General features: G+C 36.0%; 1 protein-coding gene across 1 annotated transcript in view; it reads left to right on the top strand.

Annotated features, from left to right (window-relative positions):
* Window positions 1-278: 278 nt before the first annotated feature.
* Window positions 279-10,640, top strand: part of LOC107156524 (rho GTPase-activating protein 29-like) — an 83,417-nt gene continuing 73,055 nt past the window's right edge. Inside the window, 1 exon segment of the mRNA XM_048814604.1 lies at window positions 279-4,861. The gene's annotated coding sequence lies outside the window, so the exon portion shown is untranslated.

Raw genomic sequence — 10,640 nt, 5'->3', positions numbered from 1 at the left:
CCCACCGGAGCGCACTTCTGCTTCCCGCCGCGCGGGGTCGGAAGCCTCGCGCTAGCCCCTGCGGTCTCGGGCACCACGCTCTGCGAGGCGGCCGTCTTCTCGCCGGCCCCGTCGCCTGGCCCCTCTGGTGGCCGCCTGCATGGGCACCTACCGCCGCGCAGCCAGGGCGCTCCTGGCGCGAGCCCGCACCCTGCACCTGCAGGCTGGGAACCTGCTGAGCTGGGGCCGTCTACAGAGGAAGTGTCTTTCCACGCACAGCGAGGAGGTGAGGGCGGGCCAGCAGCGTCCGCGCAAATCCAGGTTCTGGGGCAGGCCGCCGGCCAGGGCAGGTGAGGGAGAGCACGCCTGGGCGCCGCGGGGGACTGCGGCCAGGGTCAGTGCAACCTCTTGTCCGGACCTGCCGCCTGGGGCCGAGCGTCCTAAAAACTCAGCAGGTGCAGCTGCACACCCAGTGCCGCCTCTGCCACTGTTCGAGGTGGATAGCAGAACTCTGAGACGCGCTGGCAGGGGAATTGGGGAGCGCCAGTAAGTGGCTGGGTGCCTCTATCAATCTCTTGCTCTCTTCCCCACCCTTTCCTTTCGAAAGGAATATTCGAAAGATTAACTTTTGGTAAATGAAATAATATTCACAATACGCTTAACTTTGTGTCAATGTTGGTATTAATCTATTGCTGTGAAGCAAATGACGAAACAACTCAAATTTGGTTTGGGCGTAGACACGAATTTTTTTCTTACTGGAAGTTAATCTGCCTCATTTTATTTTCCCGAAGGCTGATCACTAGTTAGTTGGAGGTGGCAGATGTTAATCTAGAAGTATGCACTTGTTACTCCTTTGTTGCTGACTCTTTCTGAGCCAGTGAGTAGTCATCTATTGACTGCACAAGTAATTTGTGGCACGGAATAATTTTAGTACTTGAAAAAAATTCCCAATGACTATGTGCGTTTATGATGTGTTGGTTAAATGTAAAAGTAATAGAACAAAAACTTCAGGAGCCATGCGACTTTGGGAAAGAAGCTTTGAAGTTGGATGCTACCTTCCTCATCAGGTTGTTGTGAAAATTAAGAGATTGTATATGAAAATACTCAACCTAGGAGAGTTTATCTCCATATAACCTGGTTCTATCAGAAAAATGCCTTGATTAAAAGAACCAGTTGCCTCAACTGTCAAATTATCAGCTGTTCAGAGTAAGATTTAGCTATTTTTATAGAGAGCTGTTGTCCACAGAACCTGCAGTAAGTAGCAGTTTGTATGTGTGGGGAACCAGCAACCTTCAGGAAGTGAGAACTCTTGGTTGTCACTTTAATATGCACCAGAATCCGTATCCTATTCTATGTTTGGGTTCCAACTTTGTTTAAACCACCCACTTTGACTCTTTCTCTGAAAGATAAGTATTTCTATATTTGTTACATACAGCCTTAATTTCTTTCAGCAGTGATAGTCATGACCAAGGTAGCTGGAAGTTCTGCAGGTATTTTGATGATATTGGTGAGATTTTTTTCTGTTATATCACTATAACACATTGTAGAGTAGTGGCTTTCAATTTTTTTTTACTCCAAATGGTAAGAAATGTATTTTACCCATGCAGTTCATAATTATATATTTATATGTGTGTATCAATATGTCTGAAACAGAGATCTCACAAAAAGATGTTAACTCTTTTTTACTGAACCATCTCATTTTTTTTCTATCCTGTTTTTAATTTTTTTTTTTTAACAGGATGCTGGGGATGAAACTCAGGGTCTCACACATGCTATCCAAGGGCTCCACCACTGAACTACACTGGGACAGTGTGTGCTGATGCACACAGTTTTCTGAAAAACATTGTTCAGAGGATTAATTCTGGTCTGTAGTGTTTTGTTTGGGGTGCCTTGTCAGAGTAGAACAAAACTAAAGGCCCTAGGACATTTGAGGAAAATGTGAAGAAATAGCAGCATATTGTAGGGAAACTATAACAGTTTAATTAGAGTAGGATAGGCATGTTTAATTTCTATGTAAATAATTTTTCATAGAGAGCTCCAGAATGGGATGTACCAGTTGAAACAGCTCAACCTCATTGAAGAGATTAAAGAAAGTGAAAAAAATCATTCATTATTAAAAATTTACACATTCGATAGTGTTCAATTCTTAAAAAATGTTTTCTAGTTCTAATGCTTTTTTGATTCTATGATTTTTTCCCCATATTTTTGTGTTTCACTAGAGTTTTATGAACTCAAATATTTTACAAATTGTATTTACTTATTTATGACAGTGCTGAGGATTGAAACTAGGGTCAAATATTGTTTATATATGAGTCATTGTAAGATTGTTTTGCCCTTTCTGTTGTTGAGTATTTGATCAGTTGAATTGTGGTATTTTTAAGATTCTTAAGCCATTCTGGATCTAATATACACTACACTGTGATGATAGTTATCTTTCGTGATACTGTGTATGTGATGATGAAGAAAGCAGGAAACAAAAAGGCGTAAGGTTAATATTCAGTCAATATAGATAACATGTAACTTACAAAATTAAAAATCATTCAGTTTGTAATATAGTCAGTGAATTTATTTATAATCATAACTTTAAACTTTTCAATTTATCCTGAATTTTGCAGAAACCAATATTAATTAAAGAAATGGTTTCAGAAAAGGGGTGAATACTTCGTTCTGAATTTAAGAATTCATCAGGAAAGCCTTCTATGTAAATGAATCATCCAGAGAAAAATTTCTTTGAATTCTCCCACAATTTGAGCCAAAGCAGTGCTAATAAAATTGTTAACTTAATCAGTCTTGCTTCCTCAACAGTTACTGATTTATCTGGTAAGATTATCAACTAATTGTTATCTACCGACTTCAAGTTGATTAGAAATACATTTTGCATAAGAATATACACCTTGTAACTTAAATTCAAGTAAGTTACTATGGATAGCTAATAAATTATTGTTGTATATTGTAAATCCTAACATAAGTGGCTGTGTGCCCTTAAATTGATTAACCAGTTTTCCCTTTGATTTCTATATTAAGAAGTAGTAAAGTGCTTGTGTCAGTTTTTATCATAGGAAATTGTTGTTTAGAAGGTTAGTTTCTAAAACAACAATTTCCTTCTAAACAACAATTTCCTATGATAAAAACTGACACAAGCACTTTACTACTATGGCTACGACCAGCCATATAACCTTATTCTTGAAATCAGTTTTTGTTTCTTTTTTAATATTTATTTTTTAGTTATAGGTGGACACAATGTCTTTATTTTACTTTATGTGTTACTGAGGATTGAATCCAGTGCCTCATGTATGCTAGGCGAGTGCTGTATCTCTGAGCCATAACCCCAGCCCCATTTTTTGTTTCTTTATGAATGCTTCTAAGTTTTAGAAGTTTAAAGTTTCCTTGATACAAAAACAGGGTAAAAATAATTAGACTTGCTTTGGGGTCAAGAATGTTTGGGAATTATGAGTAGAATAAAAACAGGTCTGAATTTATCTGTTGAAGGCAACAAAAACCTTGTAGAATTAAACTTTAGATTTGTGTGATAAATTGTATTGATGTTTTTTTCCCCCTGCTTAATTTACCAAACTATGCATTCTTATTGTAGATGTAGGGTGAGTGAATAGAGTTTGATTAACAGTTTAAAAATGCATTCTTTTTGCAGCTTCAAGATTGTATCCAAAAGACCTTGAATGAGTGGAGTTCCCAAATCAGCCTGGATTTGGTCAGGATAAGTGGAAAGTGACTGCAGAAATCCTGCAGGTCAAAAGGGAAGTGAAGTAAGCAGGAAGTTAACTTCCTAAGTTTGGGAGGGAAGTCAAATAGCCATCAAACCCCTTGTGGCTGAGTTGCTGAGATGACAATCTGATCCAGCTGAATTAAGCATAAAGCAAAAAAAAATCTGGACTCTGCAGGCAACTCTTCACCTAGACAAGATGATGGGATTCTCATGCTGAATTCCCACTAGTTTCCTCACCAGTAGTGTCTTCTTTCTATTGATATTGGTCTGGTAGAAGAATGATTATCAGTCAGCTTTGATTGGTAGATTACTTAGATAGAATATCCCCTCCAATAATATAGTCCCTAGAAATAATTTCTATAGTGAACAATAAGGAACAATATTTCATTAAATGTCAGTATATGATTATTATTGTAAATGTTAATATAAAAGTACCTGTCTATAACCACCCTGAAATCCAGATTCCTTTAAAAGAGTAAAAGAGGATATGTGCTGGAAACACTTGTTCCCTTGTTCATACTGCAGATTTATAACTCTGTAGCTACTGTGCAGGCATTGATTAATGTCTTTGATTTCTGCTTCTCTGAAATGACCATTTACCTTATGTATGCCTGACTTGTAACTGGATTCCTGGTATGTACGAGGTAATGTAATGGGCTCGTGAATCATGGCAAAGGCCTCACTGTTTTCTTTGTTAAATCTTGTTCTGTAAATTAATGTTTCTTACTGATATGTATTAACATTTTTAATCGTTATCCTTATAAATTATTCATTATAATGCATTAGAATGGCCCTTGCTTTTTTAAAACATTGCACTCAGGGAAAAAATCGTTTAAAAATGTTTGTGATTACAAGACTAAACATATAGTCTAGTTAGATATTTATCAATTGAATTGATCTTTTCAAACAACTAGCTTTTTGGTTACATTGATTTATGTTTTTATCATTATTTCTTTTTACTTTGGATGTAATTCTCTCTGTTTTCTAGGTTCTCCATGGTAGAGAGGATACCAGTAGACATTACAACATATTTAGCACCATCATCCATTTGATGTTGGTGGGTTCTTGGTCTTGAAAATGGAGGTGGACTTTCCATTGATGACAAGCTTTGTGTTCTCAGCCTTAACTGTGTCATTGAATTCCCCATGGGTGTAACAGGTAGGTGTGCAGTTGAGGTCAATGAAGGGGTCACTGATGGCAACAACACTTACTTTGCCAGAGTTAAAAACAGACCTGGTGGACAGGTACCCAGTATGGCCACATCCACCTTGACTACCTTATCATAGGAATGTAACAGCACTGCATGAGATAAGAAGATACAGGTTTCTGTCCAACTGGGATGAGCAGAGAGACTTTTTGGAAAGCTTGGAATTACTGATTTAGGCTCTTCCTTTTAAATTTTATTTATTTATTTTGCCATATTAGAGATTGAATCCAGGTCTATGAGTGTGCTGGCAAGTGCTCTACCACTGAGGTCCTTCCCCAGCCCCAGACCTTTCCTTTTTTTTTAACATTTATTTTTTTAGGTGTAGATGGAAACAACACAATGCCTTTATTTTTTATGTGGTACTGAGCCACAATCCCAGCCCCTAGACCCTTCCTTTTTTATAAAACATCTAAAGCTGTATATTTCTCTAACCATAGTTTTTACTGTAAAAAATCTCCATATTTTGAAATGTGTTTTTTTTTTTTGTTCAGTTCAGAATACTTTAAAATTTCCCTTGTGGAAATTTGACCCATGGGTTATTTTAAGGATGTTTTATAATTTCCAAACATTTGTGGAATCCACAGATATTTTTCTGTTATTAATTTTGGATTTAATTTTGTTTGAGTCAGAAAACATATACTGTATGATTTCAGTCCTCTTAAATTTATGAAATTTTTATGGTCTTCCATAGGATATCTTTTAGTAAATATTCCATATGCATTTGAAAAGAATGCCATTGTTTGGTGGTGTTTTCTGTAAATGTCTGCAGGTCAAATAGGTAGGTAATATTGTTAAAATCCTCTATATTCCTAATAACCTTTGGAGCTATTTGTTGTGTTAATTACTGAGAGAATTGTTGCTATTTTAAGTAACATTTGGAATTTTTCTGTTTTCCTTTATATTTCTGTGGGTTTTTGCCTTATAAATATCCTGGACCTCTATTTTTAGGTGCATATACTTTTAGGATCATTATGACTTTAGGATGAAATGACTCATTTATTATTTACTTTTTGTGCTAAAACATTGCACTCAGGGAAAATTAAAATTGTAATCACAATTAACATTTATTATCTGATATAACAGAGCCACTTTAGCTTTCTTGTGATTAGTGCTTGTATGGCATATCTTTTTCTGTTGTTTTACTTTCAATATATGTTTCTTTATATTTCAAGTATGTTTTTATATGCAAGGGGTAGTCAGATCTTATTCTTATTTCTTTAAAAATATTTATGTTTTAGTTGTAGTTGGACACAATACCTTTATTTTATTAATTTATTTATATGTGGTGCTAAGGATTGAACCCAGGGCCTCGCATGTGCTAGGTGAGTGCTCTACTGCTGAGCCACAACCGCAGCCCCAGATCTTATTTTTTTACTCAATCTGAAAATATTGGCCTTTTTATAGGGGCTTTTAAAGTATATTTAATTATTGACATGATTGGGCTTAAGGTTGCCACTTTGCTGTTTTTCATTTGTCCCATGTACTATTGGCTTCTTATACTGCTGTCTTTGGATTAGATTTTTAAATTGTATTTATGCATACTATTGACTTATTAATTGTACTGCTGAAAATTTTAACCTACACTTTTAAATTATTATAGTATATTTTTGAATAATACTGTGCTATTTCTCATATAACAAGCTTCCTATGTTTTTCATTTTCTCCTTCTTTAGGCCATTTTCATGCATTTTACTTCTATATATATCATGAATGCCATGACACATTGTTACTGTGTATGTTTTCAACCAACTTTTAAAAAAGAAATTACAAAATGTGCTTGTTTGAAACTTCATTGGGGTAGTTTTCATTACAGCTAGATGTACTAAGGACATGTGTTTCTGAGATCTCCACTTGGGTGGTGTTCAGTGGGTCACTCTGCTCTGGCAAATGAGAACTCATAGGTCTTCCAGGTCTTCAGGGAACCTGGGAATTGTATAGCTCCAGCTCTCTTGAAATTCTTTGCCCATCATTTTGGAGTTTTGTCCTACACATGTGTATCTTGATATTCAGCAAGAGAATTAAGGAATTCCCTATGTGAATTCCTGGAGCTCTTCCTCCTTCCACATTCTCCCTCTTGTATCTGTTCTATGGAGTCTAACCACTCCAGTTCCCTAGATTATGATCTATCTCTTAGCAAGACTGCCACACTCTGCCTTGCTTTCCCCTTTCTGTTTTTCGGTCTGTGCCTTTAGGCAGAAAGTTGGGGAGATTGTAAGGCTTCCCTCATTTGCTTATGATTTTCTCTTTCAGGGATTACAGTTCTGTGCTGTGTGTATTTCAGTGTCTGAAAACAATGTTTATTTTGTGCAGTTTTCTATTGTTTGCTACCATGGAAGGATAAATCTGGTCTTGTTAATTCTTGCACTTGGTATATATTTTTTAAAATATATTTTTAGTTGTAGATGGACACAATACCTTTATTTTATTTTATTTATTTTTTAATGTAGTACTGGGGATCGAACTCAATGCCTCACGCATGCTAGGTAAGCACTGTACCACTGAGCCACAACCCTGGCCCTTGATATATGTTTTAAGGATTTTTAAAAATACTGATCACTCTTTTTAAAAATGTCTTTAATTTTTTATGTGGTGCTGAGGATCAAACCCAGTGTCTCACACATGCTAGGCAAGCACTCTACCACTGAGCCAAAACCCCAGCCCAAGGATTTTTTCAATCTAGGGATTTATTGTTCCACCTGTTTTCTTGCAGCTTAATTTGTTGAAGAAATTTTGTTTGTCCAATAGAATGACCCACAGTCTTCATTTCGTGTGTGTCATAATTTAACACGTTTCTCTTGTCCTAAAGCTTACAAAGTGATAGTTGAATCTAGAATAGGTCTCTTAACCTTTGGCACTGTTAACCATTTGGGGCTGATAATTCTTTGTTGAGGATGGGGGCTCTCCTGTGCACGTAGGCTATTTAGTAGCATCTTTAGCCTCTACCCACTAGATGCAGAGGGTAGAAAAAAAAATCCAAACAACAAAAAACCCCCAAACAACAAAAATCCAGGTCTCTAGACTTTGTCAAGTGTTTTCGTAGTAGACCGATGTTATCCTATAAAAAGTAGGTTATCTAAACTACAAAATTAACAATATAGTTGATGTCACCACGGCAAATTAAAAGATCATTCAGTCTGGAACCACACTTTGAAGAGAATGCATGAATGGGATTTTAGGAATATTTAGTTTAAGGCTGCACAGAATGGCTGACTCAAAAGCAATGTATAGAGGATGTGAATTTCCGTTTGAGAAGAAAAATACTAGAGACAATAATAAAATAGTGAAAACACAAGTAATTTCTTTTCAATTATGGGTTGTTTCCAGAAGTGTTTTTCTGAGACTTGTTGAACAACTTAAGATTTTGGACTTATACAATAGATAAATGATGGTTTTTTTTTTTTTTTTTGGAGAGGCACTTTATAATTCTATTATAAACCAAGAATTTTGGACTTGCAGAATAGTTATTATTTCAGTAATGCAGTTTTTATGCTTAAAATTGATTTGCATGATATAAAATTACTTTAAACACAAGTCAGGGGAGATTAATAAAATAATCCTTTTAATTTAAAAGTGAGCTGGAAGCTGTGCTGCATGCCTGTAATCCCAATGAGTGGGGAGTATCATAAGTTTAAGGTCAGCCTCAGTAACTCAGTGAGGCCCTGACCAACTTAGTGAGACCCTGTCTCAAAATAGAAAACAAAAAAGGGCTGAGGATGGTCCGTGGTACAGCACCTCTGGGTCTAATCCCTCGTACCAAAAAAATAAAATAAGTAATTTAGGGACTGGGGCTGTGGCTTAGCAGTAGTGCAGTTGCCTGGCATGTGTGAGGCATTGGGTTCGATTCTCAGCACCTCACATTAATAAATCAAATAAAGGTCTATCAACAACTAAAAAATATGTTTATATATTATATATGTAAAATATATATATTTAAAAGTGAACTACCATTTTTTGATTAAAAGATCATTCAGTCTGCAAATGCCATCATTATCCCAATGGAGGATGACAGGTAATGTATTTTTTAAAAGATTTAAGAGGAGGATTGAGATTGAAAGACATATCAAAATGTCTCTTTAGACAACCCTACTTATAATTTAACCAGTGAATATTAATTCTTCAAATACCTTTTCTGTCAGGTTTGACATGTAATACTTGGCTGTTTGAGGATGCTTTAAAGGCAGATCTGTTGTGGAAGGTGTTGAGAATAACCTGGAGCAGATACAGTGGCAAACTTTGCTTCCTTGAACCCTTGAGAGTTGCCCTCTACCTGTGATTTACTTTCAGAAACCTTTCCTCTCCTTCTGTTGTATCCTTCAGTTTTGAGTCATCAAAACTGGTGCATTATTCCTCTAGTGGTATTTGAAGAAATGTTCGTTTTGGGGTGTCTTCAGTACTATTAGTGCTATTGATTTTGGTACAAATATGTTTTAGGTTTAGTGGGTAAATTTTTAAAAATCAAATCTGAAAAATAATTGTCAAGCCAGGTTCTATTTATTATTTCCAGGGAATTTAAGGACTAACGGGCTTCATTTCCACCAGAACTTTTTGCAGGTGAGGAGGTTTCTCTTTCTCTTTCTCTCAGTGAATGGTGTCTCTCTCTCTCTGTATATATCACCTGTTTGTCTATCTTCTTTATCTCTGTCTCCATCTTCTTTTCTCTTTCCCTGCCTTCAATTTTCTCTGTATCTTCTCCTGTCTCATTTTGGTCTATTTCATTCTCTTCCCTTTTTCCTTCATAATTTTCTCTTCTTTTCATACCTCTTTCTCTATTTGCTTTTCTCTCCCTAACAACCCCTCCATTCCACCCACCATTTATTTCTCTTTATCAGGAACTTGCTCTTGATATATAAGACATAGCCAGTTCCATTTTAATGAGGAACACCATCCTTAAAGGGAATGGTGGATAAGTGCAAAAATAATTAATGCAATTTAAAATAGGCTTAATAGGGTGTTTGGGGTTAAGGAACTTCTTCACATTTTCTCCAAAAACTTTATTTATGAATTAACTGTGGTTGCTCCACTCCAGACCCTGATGATTCCTTTCTTCCTATTAGTTTGCTTCAATTCAGGCGTCATAAGTTTTCATAGTGAGAGTGTTTGGTGACTTTATTTTTCAGTGTCGTTAAAAGGATGTTTGGTTTGGAGGTTTTCTGAGTTTTTGTGGCTCAACCTTGGTATTAATGTATTTGCGGTGTGAAGGGATAAGTTGTGAGTCTGAAAAATCCAGTCTGGAACTCATGTGGAAACCAAAGAGCCTCATTTCTATCTTTTCCAAGTAGTACCCCAGGGTCCAAGTTTGTTTTATTTTCTCAACACTGTTTTTCCTGAAATGGTTCCAGTGGTTAAGAAGTGTCCTGTTTGTCAGTGAGTGATTTTTTCCTATCTCACCACCCCAGATAAGTTCCACATATTATAATTGATATGATATAGACATGTAGACATAAACATATGATTTATTGATGTATAATTTACACATAATATATACTCTTTCTAAGGATACAATTTGCATTTTTACAAATGTAATCACCATCATAATCAAAATATAGAATATTTTCATTACTTTATTTTCTTTTTTTTAAATTGGTTGTTCAATACATCACAAAGCTCTTGACATATCATATTTCATACATTAGATTCAAGTGGGTTATGAACTCCCAATTTTACCCCAAATACAGATTGCAGAATCACATCGGTTACACATCCACATTTTTACATAATGCCATATTAGTA

This window comes from Marmota marmota, unplaced genomic scaffold (assembly GCF_001458135.2).
Source record: "Marmota marmota marmota unplaced genomic scaffold, marMar, whole genome shotgun sequence".
Taxonomy (NCBI): Eukaryota; Metazoa; Chordata; class Mammalia; order Rodentia; family Sciuridae; genus Marmota; species Marmota marmota.
This window is presented reverse-complemented; position numbering and strand designations above follow the sequence as displayed.